Source organism: Ambystoma mexicanum, chromosome 10, assembly GCF_040938575.1.
Source record: "Ambystoma mexicanum isolate Mex_15411 chromosome 10, UKY_AmexF1_1, whole genome shotgun sequence".
NCBI lineage: Eukaryota > Metazoa > Chordata > Amphibia > Caudata > Ambystomatidae > Ambystoma > Ambystoma mexicanum.
Window position 1 is genome coordinate 972,325,257 of NC_090932.1, and position 18,546 is coordinate 972,343,802.

Here is an 18,546-nt window from a genome sequence, read left to right on the forward strand (position 1 = left end):
TCACTCCACAGTGTGCTGTGTCACTGATATGAGGAAATTCAACCACGTGACCTACCAGAATTGCACAGGATGCTCCTAGAGTCCTGCAAGTCCTCCAATACAGACTGCAAAGCGATGACCACCAGCTCTACCTATCTGACCTGGCTCAGAAATTCAACATTTTTGAAGCCACCGGAATCATGGCATCTGTGGTTTGGAAACAAAGCGTAGTCAGCATTGTCTAACAAGTGGGGCCTGAAGCTAATGTAGTTTGGCCCACTGTAGTGGCATTAACCTCTGTAAATGCCCACACAGTGCTGCTGACTGGGCGTTTATAGACTTTGGGTGGGACTTGTCCGCTCAGGCCATACACTGTCTACACCTCTGTGTGATGAAAAAAATACATAAACAGGAAACAACCAGTTTCTTCCACATAGTCGGAATATGGAACAACATGCTAACTAATATCAGGGAGGACAGCTGTCTTGTACACTTCTGGAAGGCAAAGAGGACCCTACTCTTCAAACAACATACAAAGTTCATCCTTACCCAGCCCCCTCTCAATGCATGCCTGTTCTCTTCTCTTGTACAACACTCGGATGCTTGCAAGCTAGGTTCACACTGTGTGATCATCGATCTGTCCAGCCATTCATCCATCCATCTGTTCACCCCATCTTTTTCTCCTTTCCCCCACTATAACCTCCCACTACCCCACCCATCACCATTCGCTCGATCCATCCAGTCGGTGAGATAGCTCACTGAGTTAAACACTCGCTGGTGACTTTCGTGCATGTTATGAAGGATGATCTAATGAGTACACATTTTCATTTGTAACAGTACATCTGTTCAAAAGGCGCACTGTGAAGTTAGTTGATGAAACTGCTATACAGATCCGTGTGCATCATTATCGTCCACCGCTGTGTTTGAAACCTGTATCTGTGTTTTCACAGCATCTGCAAAGGACTGCGCAGGGAAATTAGGTGTTCCCCCTATATCCAGCACTGTCTCTACATATTCTAGAACTGGAGTGTGTTTGTATAATTATAATAGTCTTATAATGTATACGGAGGGCTGTTTAGTAGGAGAAAAAGAGCACTGCTCACAAGGGTGTTTTGTAGAGCGATGTTATCACATGCAACGTTAGGTAGCCCTTGCAGCTGTCCCTTCTTGCACGTTGCAGCTGTGTAACATCCCTTCTTGCACGGCAAAAACGCCTGCCAGGCGGAAGATGATTAATGACATCTGATATTGATTATTTTTAGGATTGCACTTTGGAACATAGAAGATCCATATCAAATTAAATGAAAGGCCTAATAAATAACATCTCCCCTGCCCTGGAACACTCTCTGCCATTCATGGCTGGGTTTCTCTGCACTTCCTGCGTAAATTCTTTATATTCGTGTAATAGAAGCATCCAGGGTACACGCGTGTACATAGCTCAAAAACAGAGTTTAAAACATATATCGAACCCTGAGAAAAACAGCTCTATGCTATCTCACTGCTCTAAAGATGGATTAGGGGAAATTAATTGTATTTCTAGCTATCGTTCCCTCTCCTTGTCTTTCGCTACCAATCAAGCTAGCTGTCTAGCTATGGTATGTATTTATTGCTGTCCATTTTTCCTCATACCACTCTGCTTCTCTTCATAGTTTTAAATAGAAACAAAAATCAGAAAGACATGCAGATTAAGCTAGATGTATGGATGGATGGCTTTCTTTTTGTTTGAATGCAGCGTACACATGTATGTTTAGATGGATTGACAGATATTTTGGATGGATGAATAGATGAATTGACAGATATTTTGGATGGATGAATAGATGAATTGACAGATATTTTGGATGGATGAATAGATGGATTGACCAATATTTTGCATGGACGAATAGATGGATTGACAGATATTTTGGATGGACGAATAGATGGATTGACAGATATTTTGCATGGATGAATAGATGGATTGACAGATATTTTGGATGGACGAATAGATGGATTGACAGATATTTTGGATGGACGAATAGATGGATTGACAGATATTTTGGATGGGCGAATAGATGGATTGACAGATATTTTGGATGGATGAATAGATGGATTGACCAATATTTTGCATGGATGGATAGATGGGCTGACAGATATGTCGACAGATGACGTGCATGCTAGAACACATAGCAGTTTTTCGCAGAGGAAGAACACGAGTCCGACTTGAGTGGGTAACTGTCTTGTGGCCTTTGCAGAACGCAGTCTGCGCTGAGAGAACATGTCGGGGTCCTCCAGTGTATGTTTCACCCGATCTAGTAACTGTTACCTGCCAGGATCACCGTGCACCTAATTATCCTCCTCCACATTAGATAGCCTGCTATTCTCGGAGTCTGCAAGGTCATTATCAAATTAGGTATCGATGACGAAGTCCAGACCCCCGCGCCACTGGACGGCTCGCCTTTCCCGGCAGGGAAAGCCTGGGCTCCCTTTCAGCGAGCGCCGGCTGTCTGCGGCCCCATGAGCTGATGCCTCGCCACCGAGTCATGACAGGACATATCTGCGACCCGCTTCCGCGGGGCTGCGGCGCGGCCGCTGTCCAAGGTGCTGATGTGGCCTCGCACTTGGACAGCGCCGGGCGCGCTATCCCTCTCCAGCCAGTCCTGCCGCATGCTACATTGACCCAAAACACACCCACGGGCCGAAACATACTCTTACCAGGTGCTACCTTTCACACTCCCCGATAATGCGAGAGCTACACGTCTGTGATTAAAAGACCCCGTAGTACACCAGAGGCAATAATCGTGCATGTGGAAGGTGAGGAGGGGGGCATGACTCTTTCCCAGCTTGCAGTTCACATGCTTGCAATTGTCTGCAGGCGCTCGTAGACGGTGGCCACTTCAGACGGGCCAATCTTTTACCTAGCAGATACGTGGATGGATCACAGGCGAGATGCTAATATAACGTGGCACTCGAATCCAAGCACAGGTGCTTACCGTAAATTCCGCCAGTCAGCTATCGGGCTAGCAGTCTTGGCAAGGATTTTCAGAGCTTTCCGCATAAGCCCACTGGCTGTGCATGTAAAGTTTGCTTAATCAGTAGATGCATATTTTCTCTATGGTTAAGTCATCGAGGGTCGGCCCGGCCATTAAGCTCAGCAGGCAAAGGCATAGTCCAACTGCAGCATTACGCCCTCCGAGGCTGGTCTTCTGATGTATAAGCGCTGCCTCACTCCATGTGACCACCTTACTCTCCCTTACTTCCTCATACATCCGGCTTCTGCCTAATCTAAAACAGTGGAACACAATCATGCTTTATTGGTATAACGCGCTTAATACCAGGGATTGGTTTCTAAGTGCGGGATCAGGATTCAAACCCGCGCCTAAACTAAAGGCACTGACATAGGTTACTGGACACATCTCCCTTCCAAAGTTACCAATGAAAATAAAAGGGGTACCACTAGACCACATTCCACGCTCTGTGTTCAGGTGTAGGCCAGATAGCTCAGTGGATTAAGCACTCTCTGCTGATGCATATGTCCAACGTTCAACTCACCGGTTCAAGACACTGTTTTCCATCCTTATAAGGAAGCCATATTAAGTGCCATTAACTCAAGCATCAATAACAATACAGTTCTAATGGAGCACCCACTGCGGAGACAGACACAATATAAAGATAGCGCTTAATATTAGCAACATTTTTTTGAAATTATTTGTTATTGTGTTCCTCGTAGAGAACTGTATTTGCACATCTTTGCAACTTGTTTTATATGTGAGTTTGCGATAGAGCGGGGATCCACTACATGGCATGGTGACACATACCTTTAAAGAAATGGGAAAGTTATATTTAAATATACTGGCTACACTTGATGTAGTGTCTCTATATACGTCTGTTAGACACGCTGATGGTCTACGAGCTTGTGAACATTTTCTACACACGAGATCTATGAACTTCCTTCAACATAGCACTATGATTCTGGAGATGATTACTCTCTGTTTGACCAATAATGGCTTTAAGTTCAACAAGGAGGTTTTCATTCAGCTACAAGGCACCGCCATGGGCACTATGTTTGCGCCCCATACGCAAATTTAACAATGGGATGGTGGGAGCAATCAGTGGTGTGGCACCCGGCGAAATGTATCTATACTGACAAAATAGCCCTTTGGCTTAGATACATTGATGATCTATTCATCATCTGGAATGGCACTGCCACCGAATGGTTAGCTTTTGTAAACATTCTCAATACTAACCAATTGAATTTAAAATTCACTGAAAGTCACAACAAGACTGCTATCACTTTTTTGGATATTCTTGTTACGGTGGCTCAAGGTGAACTGATGATAAAAACTGATGACAACATTATATCGCAAACCAACAAGCTCCAACATACCATTGCATGCTACATGTAACCACCCCACGTCACTTAAATGGAGCATACCATATGGGAAATGTATACGCATAAGAAGGAATTGCTACAACATGCAACATTTTGATAAAGAGTGTGCCTACATGGCTATTAGATTCTTGAATCAAGGCTATCCTCAGAAAGTTCTAGAGAGAGATTACATTAAAGCCAAGCAAAAAGATTGTACCTCTCTTCTTACATCAAGCACCATGGAGCAAATTGACAAAGTAAATAATGGCACTCGCCTCATTTTGACCTATGGAAATGGGTCTAAAATTATTTGTTGCATTGTCAATAAACAGCTAAAATTGGACCATGACTTGAATGCTATTCTGGGAGACAAAATTAACATCACATTCCGCAAATCCATATCACTTAAAGACAATTTAGTGTCCAGCTTTATGAAGCTTGTTGCAGAAACAAAAAGTGCATGCTGGCTCAACAAGAACACTACTGTTTTTTTCAAATGCATGAAATGAAACACTTGTGAACATGCCATTAATACCACTAGTTACTGTCATCCAGTATTGGCTTTTGATGTTAAGATAATGTCCAGAATTACATGCAATACTACACACGTGGTTTATGTACTGACCTGCCCATGCAAAAAGTGGTATGTGGGCAGCACCATTGGTAAACTCAAATTGTGGGTGCTGCAACACATGAGGGCCATCAAGAACTTTGATCTGTCCTACCCCATGGTGGTAGATTTTAAAACAGAACATGCTAGTAAACTTGATGGTCTAGGATATTTTGGCATTAGTTCAGTTCCAGAACTACCAAGAGGTGGCAATCGTGAACTTATGTTAAGACAACTGGGAACAAAACACATTCTGAACTTGGAGACAAAAAGCCAAAAGGCCACAATATGGATGAGGAACTTTATACTTTTTTGGGCATTTAACATCATTATGATTAGCCATATTTCCTCATCTTACTTTCCTCACGGCTTCTCTTATGTAATCTAACATGTTCTGTTTGAGTCTGTCTTGGGCCTTATAGACATGTTCTTTGTACACCTTTTTGTTTCTGCATATTGTCGAAATGCTTTTTCATTCTCCTTTTAAATGGTTTGTTTGTTTTGAGAAGGTCAAAACAGATTTGGACGAGGTATGTTACAACTGCACTTACCCCTGATAACTTATATACTTATATACTTTACTCCTTCTTTTCTCTTTTCTTCCTTCTTTTCTGTTAACCTTTTCTCTCTGAGCCTCGCCTGTTACTGTCAGATCTTTTTAGGTTTCAGATTGGTTTGAGGTTTTTTGGATTATGACTCTTTAGATTTTCATGAAATTAGATATGCTGGTAATGAATATTTTTCTCATATGCATTTTGTTTTTATTGAGGACTTGTTTAATGCAGTTTTTTTAGATTTTATTGTTAGATCTTACTATACCAGGCCTGTATCTTAAGAGAGTCTCTTCTTCTCTTGACTTAGCACAATCCATACTATAGTCTCTATGATACTAAGTCTAGGCACAGCTTTAAGCAGATATGGGGCCATTCTTGGTCAGATATTGATCTCAAAAGGACCTGTTTCGAGCCTGAGGTTTTGAAGCCTCTTTTATGAATTGTTTTATTGACTAACATGTTTTACATGCCTGTGCTGAGAATGCTAAAAAAAATTTGGTTTATGTAACATACTAACTAATCTTTTGGAGATGAGTATGTATCGTTGGTACATTACTGCTGTCTGCTGAGGACGGTATCTGTAACTCCTACATAGGAATACCTGCACAAGACACTTTAATTGTTTATGCACTGAGCACTTTATTATTGCTGTTTGCACATGGGAAATGTTTGCACGGTGTTTGCCACTTTATTGCAGTTTTACACAAAGATGGAGAGTTGCGGGTTTGATACTCTCAGTGGACAGCTGTATCTGCAGAATACAATTGTTACTATTTCAGCAAGTACTGAATATGGTCTGTCATTTAAAGTGTATGTATTCTTGTTGATCGAAGCACAGGGCACCTTGTGCATTTGCACTTTTATAATCTTATACATCATTACATGTTGTCATAATGTTTTTTCATAAGGCTTGCATAATACATGGTTATGTAGCCCACTTGGGCATAATATAGAGGGAGACATATATGTATATATTTGTGACAGGACCCGTTCCATAAAACATCTATGTGGTTTTAACATATGGGCAGAGAACATACCTTTTTACACACATTTGTGTTGGAGTTTATTTAAGATGACATCGCTCATATTCTATATTTTAAAGGGAAATGCAGTGATCCTGTCCATTTCTGTTCTGTGGTTTCTGTTTTTTAGAGACATTTGTATTAGCATATGCCCTGTCAATGGAGCTGGCCATTTACATTAATGTTTTTTGCCCATAATGTTTATCAGCAGGTCATGCTCCACGACTTTTGTCATGATAATTATGGCACTGTCTCAATGGGAATTTTTCCTTTCACTGTTATCTTATTTTGCATAATAGCAACATATTATGATGTTGTTTAGTATCCACAGATGTATAGCATAATAATATACACCCGCATTAACCGCTTATATGAGATTTGCAAACACATTGAATTTAGCGCTTTGAGTCTGAGTGGATGCCGCATCTCTCCACATGTAGCCTTTCTCTCTTGAGTTTGTTTATGATAGACTTATCACTTTTTTACAACCTGTTTACAACAGTGTTGTTGGCAGTTGTCTGCTAATTTATAATATTACAAGATGCCCTTGCCGGCATACACGGCTATTCAATGGACTTTCATGACTTTCTAGCCATACAACCATAGAGACGTGGATATGTTTATTAGTCCTTTCTTGTTGTCAAGACTCTCTTATGTGAACAAACAGTTATCGCGAAATGCATAGTTGCCTACTAATTTCGAATCCACTGCACTTTAATAAAGGACACTTTTGTTTTTGTGGAGATACTGGCTGTTTCATCTGGCTAATGTGCATATTTATCCATATTGCTACTCCTGGAGTGCTGTCCGCCCCTGTACTTTGGTACCAGCTCTGAATATATATATATATATATGTATGTTACACAGCCACGGTAGTGGCTGTGTAGTTATGGTTAAGTTGCTGTTTCCATAGGAAGAGCCCTTTTTGGGTGGCTTATAACTCCGCTCTCCCTGGACGAATCCTCACCAAACATTGCAAAAAGAGTATATGGGTCACTCTGAATTTATTTGCAAAGTTTGGTGAGTTTTGGTCCAGGGGGGGCAAAGTTATAGGGGGGGGTCCCAGAACTTTTTTTTCCCATAGACTGAATGGGGAAAAAACTTTGCTCACGCCTACAGCCCAAAACGCTGAATGGATATTCACCATATTTTGTCCAGGAGCAGCTGCTTAGTCCCGAAAGTGTGCTTTTGCAAATTTGGTGAAAATCCGTCCAGTAGTTTTTTAAAAAAATGACCAAAAAGTAGGTCACAAAAAATGTGTGATATCTATGTTCGGTCCGCGGACACACTTCCCTGTTTGCTCCGCGGACAGTGTCCTGATTGGCCAATCGGCTTGCGTCATGTCTGCGGACATGCAACGTGTTCGCTGATTGCACGCTGAAGAGCGTGAAGTGCGTCAGATTTTTGGAAACGCACGCCATCTTGGATTCGCGGACGTCCGCAGACAGCGCAGTGAAACTTGGTGGAAAAATACTATTTAGTAAAGTGTTTTGGTGTGTAAGACTGTTTGGGGAGGGTGGGGGAGTAAGAGATGGGTTAAATGTTGTATTTATTTAGTTGGCAGGCACCCCTGTTGTGTTCGTTCTGACCGCGGACAATACGGGTGTCCTGAAATGTTCGTAAATAAACGAAATGGGGATTTCCTGAGGACACTACGCCTGTCCGTATGGTTCGTAGGCAAGTTGAAACTGTTCTAAGAACACATCAAGTGTCCTGGGATATTCTAAATAAACGAAATGGGGGTGTCCTGAGGACGCTATACCTGTCCGTACTGTTCGCAGGCAAGTTGAAATTGTTCTAAGAACACATCAAGTGTCCTGGGATGTTCGTAAATAAACAAAATGGGGGTGTTCTGAGGATGCTAGAACTGTCCGAATTGTTCGCAAGCAAGCTGAAACTGTCCTAAGAACACACGCAGTGTCCTGAAATGTTTGTAAATAAACAAAATGGGTGTTTCCTGAGGATGCTATGACTGTCCGTATTGTTTGCAGGCAAGTTGAAACTGTTCTAAGAATACAGATGATGTCCTGAAATGTTCGCAAATAAACGAAATGGGGGTGTCCTGAGGACGCTGCCCGTATTGTTCATAGGCAAGTTGAAATTGTTCTAAGTACATGTGTCCTGGGATGTTCTTAAATAAACAAAAAGGGGGTTGTCTTGAGTACGCTATACCTGTCCGTACTGTTTGTAGGCAAGTTGAAATTGTTCTAAGAACACATCAAGTGTCCTGAGATGTTCGTAAATAAACAAAATGGGGGTGTTCTGAGGACGCTAGACCTGTCCAAATTGTTCGCAAGCAAGCTGAAACTGTCCTAAGAACACACGCGGCGTCCTGAAATGTTCATAAATAAACAAAATGGGTGTGTCCTGAGGATGGTATGCCTGTCTGTTTTGTTCGCAGGCAAGTTGAAACTGTTCTAAGAATACACGCGGTGTCCTGAAATGTTTGTAAATAAACGAAATGGGGTTGTCCTGAGGACGCTGTCCGTATTGTCCGTAGGCAAGTTGAAATTGTTCTAAGAACACATTATGTGTCCTGGGATGTTCGTAAATAAACAAAATGGGGGTGTCCTGAGGACGCTATACCTGTTCATACTGTTCGTAGGCAAGTTGAAATTGTTCTAAGAACACGTGCGGTGTTCTGAAATGTTAGTAAGTAAATGAAATGGGGGTGTCCTGAGGACGCTATACCTGTCCCTACTGTTAGAGGGCAAGTTGAAACTGTTCTAAGAACACTCGTCATGTTCGCGGACATTAAAAGTGCCCATATTGCATAGTTAAAATGTTTGACTGTATGGGTGTGATATGCTGCAGTGGTTGTGGGAAGGGCATAGTCTTGGGAGCATGGCCGTATGGCCATGCACCCAAGACTCTATGCCCTGGCCACAGCCACCGCAGCATATCACAACCATAGCGGCTTATCCAGTCTTCGGTGCATGGACAAGACCACATTTATAAGCACCAAAGTTATAAGCTATTATGGGTGTGGTATGCTGCGGTGGTTGTGGCCAGGGCCTAGAGTCTTGGGTGCATGATCAAGACCAAATTTATAAACACTGAAGTTATAAGTCACTATGGGTGTGATTTGCTGCGATGGTTCTACTTATTATAATATACTTTCTGTTTGGTTTAGTAACTGGAGTACATCTAGTCCTTGTTAATTTCTGTGATAAAAGAAAAGATCATGTTAGTATTGGTATTTTGTAACAATTTATAACATTGAATAATCAACATTTTTCTTTTTACCCTCATATATAGTAGATTACAAACCAGTGTACTGTGCAATTTGCTCAATTCTGTGTTTGTCGCTAAAATCATTTAGTCTGTGAAAAAAAAAATCCATGTTGGATTTAAAAAAAAACTTTTTTTGTTATGCTACAGTCTATTTGTTTGTTCGTTTTCAGAGTTCACTTGTTGTTTCTGGCTAATGTTCTATATGTTGGCTTGTTGCAGATTTCTGGAGCAGTTAGATACCTGTTGACATATTGTAACTGTCTATTTTTTGTTATAATGAAGTGGTATTGATTTATCTTTTTGGACATTGTAAAATCTTGGGGCAGATGGGTACCAGTTGGCGTATTCTTACTGTCTATTTTTTGTTATAATGTAGTGATATTGATTTATCTGTTTGGTTATTGAAAATCTTGGGGCAGTTAGATACCAGTTGGCGTATTCTGTTTATTTTTTGACATCATTTAGTGGTATTCATATATCTGTTTAGTTGTTGTAGAATCCTGGGGCAGTTAGATAGCTGTTGGCATATTCTAACAGTTTATAGTTTTTTAATAGAAATTTTGTTAATGTTTAAGTACAGTTTAGTTAATACATTTTGGTATTAAGAAGATTAAATAAGCATTTGTAAGATTTGCTGGTAATATCTGCTTTAGAGTAATGGTACTATCATTACATTCGAAGCATCCACATTTTTTTTAAATATATGCAGTATAGTGACCTGCATTGGTTGTGGCTCCTGTGTGGTAGATTATACCTATTGTTGTGAAGGTTTTCTTACCAAGTGATACTTGACCATGTGTGAATCCAGTCAGCTTGCAGTTGTTTTTGGTACCATCTGCATTGTAACGTAGAAGCATTAGTATTACGTATTTACAATGTGTTTGTATTAGTAAGGTGGAGCGATTATCCGAATTGCAGGTAGTACATAATCTAGCATGGTTTGCATTTTGTACAAGTTGCTGAAATGGAACGGATTCACAATTAGGTATTGATACATACAGGAAGTGCTCATTGGGGATTTGTTCTAGTGTCACATTGTTGCAGAGAGTGCATGTATGTTTCCGCATGTATGAAATCTGCAAGATTTCATTTATAGGTATGTTTTTGTTTTCCAGTACTTGTGTAAGTGCATTAGAAATTCTTGTGGATCTTCCTGTGAGTTTAGAATGAATTACACCATTCCAGACAAGTAGTCCAATTGTTGTCTTATTCCATAAACGCTATACGTGTTGTCTGGATTGTTTGTTGTGTTTCTATGAAGTACTAACATTTGCAAACACAATTGGTCTGTATTGTGTAAGTAAATGTTGTCAACAATTGGTGGTAATTGAAATAGAATATTCATTGCTACATTTGCGTAGCAACTTACACCAATTATATTTGAAAGTTTAAATTGACTAGGTAGTTCTGTATCTGGGTGCTTTTTCTTTAGTTTGTCTTCCTTCTTTGAAAAAGTACCTGGTTTACTTTCCCTAATAGTTTCTTTTTTGTTTGTGGTACTTGATGAAGTATTCGTTTTTTTTACTCTATTTGGAGGATTTGCAGTGATATCATGTTGCATTTCTGTTTGATTTAGTTTTCTTTTAAAACATTTTACTTTTTGTGGAACAGGATATGTTTTTAGATGGGGGGTGTATAGTGAACAAAGTCTATTGTATTCTAAAATGCAAGGAATATCAGTGTTTACTTTACCTGCATCAAAGTTGATTAGAAATAGACTGTCAAGTGTACGTAAGCGTGATAGTGCTACGTAGCTCATGCCTTCTTTAAAGACTGTGTTACCAATGTCTATCAATGCTTTGTCTAGGGTAAGACCTTGTGATTTATGAATGTTGACTGTGTATGCAAGAGTTAGAGAAAATTGTTCTCTGCGTACATACATGTCTTTGAAGAGAAGGAATCGAGCTGATGAGCGTCCTATCCTTTTCACTTCTGAAAGTTTGTCAAAGAGAATATTGGCAAACTGAATGTTGTTGTCACGTGGGTATGTTTGAAAGCCAACAACTGTATCCAGTGCTCCATTAATTAGTCCTTGATCCACGTCAAGGTTACGTTTAAGCATTACTCTGCAATTTAAGGATAATTTTAATATTTTTTCCAATCCAGCTGTGTTGGAGATTGAATATTCTAAACTATTTAGTCTTGTTGTGGCTTGTTCAATCACGGGTAGTGTCATACCATGTATGTCTAGTTTGTCTGTGGCGCTAATTTCAATTATTGGTTGCATTTCTTTTTTTTACATTGTTTCATTGAATTTGAAACAGCTTGCAAGAATTGGCATTAAGGCCATACAATTGACATTTTTGTGGGCTAATTGTTCCATAACATCCGTAGCACATGCATTATCGCCATAAAGTGCATGAATGTGCCAGTTTTTCAATATTGCTTATGCTTCTTGAGATAGTATACCAACTCTAATACTTTTTAAGATGTTGGCATAAGTGAGATCTCCAGATTGCTGCATGTTTTTTGTTAATTCTCTGTATTGGAAATGTTGCCAAAGGTTGACTTTTCCTATGCTGCCAACAGTTTTACGGCAGAGTTTGTGTCCTAAGATTTTAAAAATAGTCTCACATTTCACTGGTGTCAATTGAAGAAGATCTCCGAAAACAATAATGTGTTTTCCTCCAAAGAGCTCTTCGTAGTTTGTTTTGAGTACTTCTTGTAATCTGAGGTGAATCAAAGCCAACATTAGGTTGGAGACTATGCTCAATTCATCTATTAGTAGCATTTTCATTTGTTTTAATACTCTGCATAGTTCCATTGCAGCTTCTGTAGAAAGTTTGTAATAGTCTAATTTGTTTTTGTGTTCTACTGGCAGGAGTAGTAATCGGTGTAAAGTGACACCACCTATGTTGTAAGCAGCTAAACGTGTTGGGGCCAGTGACAACAGCTGACAGTTTGTTGTTTGTCAATTGTTGAAGGAATTTGCTGATGATTTTGATTAAGAATGTTTTGCCAGAACCAGCTTCACCACTGACGTACAGTAGTATAGGTTTGTAATTTTGGCAGGTGCATTCTTTGTTTTCATGTTGTACACCATGTGCAATTTCTTTTGTTACTTCTTGAAAAATGCTACGTTGCTCATTGTTTAGTTTTGATTGTAGTATAGTTAAGTCTTCTTTATCTTCATACTGACACATGGTATTTTCTACTTCTGTCATAGCTAATTCTGCCTCATTTGTTATTAGTGGCTGTCCCAGTGGTTCTTGGCTTCCTGTTACAGAAGGTTGACTACTGTCAGGAATGTCCTTATCTAGTTGGGCCTGGAGTTCTTCTTCGTGTTGCTGTTCATTGTGCAACATTATTTTGTAGTGTGTAAAGTTTACATCGGTTATAGTACTTTCATTTGCTTTGAAAGAGTCTTCATAGGAGTCATAGTTATCTAGTATTTCTTCTTCTTTTCTCCATGGTTTAAAGAGTTCTAGCAGCGACATGTAATATAGTTCTTTATTTTGAGGAGTCTTTAATGACGATTTGATATGATTAATAAAATTTGGTTTGGTGAGTTGTACTAAGCTGCCTTCACAATTTGACACTCTGTATCTACCTTTTATTTCATAGGGTATTATATTATTTTTGTATGTGAAGTTTTGGGCTATGTGGTATAGACACATGGGGGTCATTACCACATAGCCACGAAGTGGTTAACAGCGCCATAAAAGGCTGCTGTGCGTTAACCTCTTAGCGCCTTACTACGAGGTCCCTTTGCAGGACCTGACCTTAACGGCTGGTCTGAACCAGCTGTTAAAGTAGGGACCCACGAAGGGACCTCGCAGGCAATTATGGTACCGCAATTTCCAGTACCGTAATTGCCGCCTTCCCCATTCCCATTGATCCCTATGGGGCAAAAATGGGAATGGGGAAGGGCCATGGGTAAATGGGGAATACAGCCCCGCCAACCTTGGAATGGGGTGGTATTTCCCGATTTCACCATGGCGGACTTGTTACTACACCGGCACCAACCATGGTGCTAATAGCGCCATGGTTTAGTGCCGGTGTTTTAATGAGGGCCATGGTTTCCAAAGTGGTACTTCTGTTTGGGTAGTATGTGTCCAGCAAATTGTTTTTTAAAATGTCTTGGCTGTTGGGATCATGTTTGGCTATTATTTCCATGTCGTCGTATGATTTCAGAACTCTTTTTCTAGATTTAGCAGGACCAAGACTTAGCCATGCTATATTTTCAGATTTTCCATACAAAGCACTACTGGTTAAACGATCTGCTGCTTCATAGGAGCCACATTCTCTATGGGAGAGCATTTTTATGCCCAAGCTGTATAATTTCTGAGACAGAGTTTTGTCTGATGACAGGTCATTCCAGAGGTCTTGGAGCTCTTTTTTCTCTTCTTTGGTTAAGTATGCTGTAACATATCGGGCAACTGCAGTGGAATTGTCTGCAATGTACTGCATATCTATGTTTGTATTCCATAAGTGGGCAATGATTGCATTGTAATCATTGATATATTTTTCTTCTTCTGTTATTTTTTTGTAATATGTATTTTTAGGTGATTTACCTTTAACACTATGTCTAACTGAAGACATGAAGTTGTTTACTTGACCTGTTCTTGTAACTGGTCTAGGGAAACCAAAGCAGCATTTGGTGTAGTATTTCCCTTTGTTTTTGTATTTGCGATGACAATATTTCCCACATTTATGTCTTTGAAATTGTGAAATTTGTGCATGAAGATCACTATTTGTTGCTTCCGATGGAATTTCACAAGTGACATACTTTTAGATAAACTGTAACACAGTGGCATCATTGTCTTGACCAAATTTAGGAGCATCTTTAATCCATAAAAGCATGTGGATATGTGGTGCTCCTCTGGCTTGGTATTCTTTTCTCCAAAAGAAGTGTTGCACTTCTCCGAGGGGAGGAATAGTTTTATTACAAATAAAGTGTAGCATAGCAATGAAGCGATGGTGAACACATCTTGAAACATTAGAAGGATCTAGAGAACAAAGTTCTCCAGGTGTTAGTATATCATTGTTTGTTTTGTTTCTATTTGATATGCCTAGATAATCATGTAAATCTTCCCATGCATATTCTGCACAACTTAATGTAACAAACCAAGTGGGTGGGCCAAGGTTTCTTATCATACAACGTACATCTCCATGACATTGGAACCTGTATTCTTTAGAACCACACATGTTTGCTAATAGATTTGTAATACTTGATTGTAAAACCTCATCTTTTTGTTGCACTTTTTGTAATAATTGTGTAGCTGACATATTTTGAAAGTGGGTTCCTGATTTTAATGTGTGTGCAGCTCCGTAACATAGAGTTGCTAGTTCACTTTCAAAGAGTAGGTGGAATATGTATTCCACATTTTGTTTAAATCGGGGATCTTCAGAATACATCCGTAACGAGTGGTATTCTGATGCTGTTATTTCAATAGGTCTATCATCGTACCTTCCTCCTTTGCCAGTAGGAAAGAGTAGAGGAAAAGCACATGCTTCTATACTTTTTTCCCATATGCTGATTGGTGATCCTTTTGTTTGTCACATTTGGTACGTTTCTAGTGCATCTTCTACGGTGTCCTTAGAGTGCAATAGATGAATTGTATAATGGTCTAAAGTATTGCATACTGTAGCAGGATCTAGAAGCTCAAATTGACCAGCTTCTGGTGACTCTTGAATTATTTCAGTGGTTTCCTTCAAGTTTTCTTCAATATTAATTTCTTTGTAGTATTCATTATTGTCTTTTAGATATTGAAAGGCTTGTCTAAATGTATGTAAATCTACCAGTTGTTGCCAAATAATTTTGTCTTTTGTAGGTACACCATTTACTAAGATAATTAAAGATTGCTCCATTGGACGTTGCACTCCCAGAGTGTGCACATTTTGTTTTAGATCTAATGGTAAATACACTACTTTTCCACGAATGCCTTTCACCAATTCCGAGGGAGGTAATTTTGCTGTTTTTGGTTGAAGGCGTATTATTGCTTGAAAGGGGTGCACTGTTTGAATTATGATGCTCTCATATAAATTGAGTTGTTGTAGGGGTTTTGGTAGTGGGAATAATTCCAAATTATTTGTGATAGCATGTGAAGGAGTTTGGTTGTTGTCAAGTTTTGTAGTGCAGTAACTGCAAAGTATTAAGGGGTCAGTTATTTCGTATTTGTTTTCTGCTGTAAGGAAGATAGCTCATTCAAACCATTTAGAATCTTCATTGTCTTCTATTTTGTATGTTAGGTCTACAGTTTTTGTGTTACTTTTATAAAAAGTTCTGCGGCAACATACCCACACGTGGTTTGGTACTTCAGCAGATGTACTTTTAAATTTCAGTATCTCTTTTTTGTATGTGTGTAGTAGAAGGTTACCATGCATAGAATTGTTGCTAATTTGTTTTAAAGCTATTTCATTCTGTAAGTGGCTTTCACTTCCAAAATATTTTTTCTGTATATACTCAATTTCTTCACGTAGGTCTTTTGCTGTACCATTTAGAAGAATGTTATTTAAATTGGCTAGTGCTAAAGCAGGACTTTTAGCGTAGTACAGTTTATCGACTAGATTTCTTATAGTTGAATGATGTGTTGATAAAATTTTGATATGATGGAAGGTGGTTTTGCAAGTAGGTCCTGAAATGCAGGCCAATGAATGTCCTTGAAGTCCTGTGTACTTGCGCACTGGACAGGTATCTATATTTTGCAGTAGTTTAATTTTGATTTTGTCTTTGCCTTTCACATACTGATTGAGGAATTGGCGTAAAGACTTGAAAGATGTTTTGGGAATGTTACACATTGACGTGCATGGCCATTTGTATACTAGACATTCTGATTCAGTTGAATGGAGAGGTAATTCTAAGTTTTCTGAGGATATTTTTGTAAGCAGTATTTCTTGTTCCATTATGGTATTATTAACTTTTTCATAACCTCATCCACTGCTATGTATAGCAATTGTATTTGTTTGCTTTTTTTTGTGTGCTTCTTCATTAAAATATGGTTCTATGCTTGTAGTGTGACTCCACTCACCTCCACAGATATTTAAGAAGTTATTTTTGTTGACATTTCGTTTATTGAGAAGTTTTTTTTGTAATTTAGTCATTAGTTTTGTTAGTGGTTTCATTTTGTTTAACACTAAAACAAATAACTTTCTTTTGAGAAGGATTGCACTGTCTATCAAAGCTTCTAAGATTAATTTCCTACGGTAGGTTTTAAGGGTTGTGCATGATTTCTCTCCTGTTTTTCTAAGATTTTGAAGGACTCTGTGGCAGAACATTTTTGCTAAAATACTTTTTTTGGTATGCTTAGTTGACACTATATCAAGATTTATAGGAGCAGTTTTATCAGTAGAGGTGGCAAAGTTTCTGTACTTGAAGCTTGTTTTGTTTCACTAAATGACTGTATTAGCTGTTTTGTTTGAACTTTCTTTTACAAATTCTGCTAGAGATGGATGCTTATTTTGGACACTTCATTTTTCAAATGCTCTACTTCTGCGTTGCTTTCTACAGACTTCATTTTTGGTAGGCATTCTTTAGGGTCTGTTGAAAAAAAATAAAGACGGTATGGGTTCGGGTGTTCTGCAATGTATGTGTGCTGTGTGCATGAGTATAATGATAAAGATGTATGTGATGGTGTGTGATTGTGCAACTACAACTAGTTGGGATGGGTATTCTTGAATGTATGTGCTACTAAACTGGGGTTCAGATGACATTAGAAAGTAAGCTATTGGTGAGGAGAAGCACAAATAGGAAATCTAATGCTATACAATTAAAACAGTTGTTTGTTCTATAATATTAAAATTCTAGGGGCTGAGTTTTGTCATTTTTGCGCCGAAAAATGGGAATTTGTGCGCCATTCTGCCTGTAAATCTCTGTTTAACAAATGGGGATTTGTGGACAGAATGGTGCACAATCTCTGTTTTTAGGCGCAGAAATATCATGAATTAACCCTACAGTGTGTTTGAGTAATAGTAGAAACATTATGTTCGAATTAATTTACTTTTTTTCTGGAATGAGCAAGTTTCTTCTTAGTTGTTGTTTGTACTTCAAATTCTGCTGCTGCTTTTCAGGAGCTTGGTCTTCACTGCAATTTTAAAGGAAACAAATTAGAAATTTTGTTTGTACATAGCACTGATGTAAATTTAGACATTGATTTGTCTGTTTTTGTACAAGTATTGTTGTTTGATATTTGAACATAGTGTGTGCATGCAATTTTGTTTGACTATGTGCTATGTGCACTCTTTATATTTTACTTTAAATATGTTAGTTCAACATGCTCTGCAAATGTGTGTGTAAAAAGAAATTAAATAGCAGATAGGTTTGGAAGTGACAGTTGATTATAGCAGATGGGAAAACATGACACTAAGTTCATTTTATAGGTTATAGAAGCTAAAAGCTAGTTAATCTGTTTATATGAATGTATAAGAATTGTACATGTACTATACAGAAAATATGCATACCTGTAGTTTGTGTTCATGCATATGGATATGCATGCAGCTGCAAGTAGAAATCTTGGAGACTTGTACAGTATTTCTTGTAGAAGGTGCTTTCCAATGATATGACACTTGTACTCAGAGTGATTAACAGTACATTTGAAGTGCTGATCTATGATGATGGAGTTAGATGTAGAGGTTTTGGATGTGATTGGTGGATGGTCGTGTGACTGCTTAGCTATATCCAATGAGGGAATGGCATAGAGAGTGAAATGGACATGGTAGAAGGACTGTCCATGTTACAATATGTCAGCGGACATGGCGGTATTCCGCGGACATCGCGTGTTACATCTGGGGATTTTGGGGTGGGGAGGCATGCAAATGAGAATGAGCAGAGCAAGGGATTGGTCAGTTAAGTCTAGTGGGTGT

General features: G+C 39.0%; 1 protein-coding gene across 2 annotated transcripts in view; it reads left to right on the plus strand.

Moving 5' to 3' along the window:
* SLC7A14 (solute carrier family 7 member 14) overlaps nt 1-18,546 on the plus strand; it is a 724,481-nt gene that overhangs the window by 63,674 nt on the left and 642,261 nt on the right. The gene's annotated exons all lie outside the window — the stretch shown is intronic.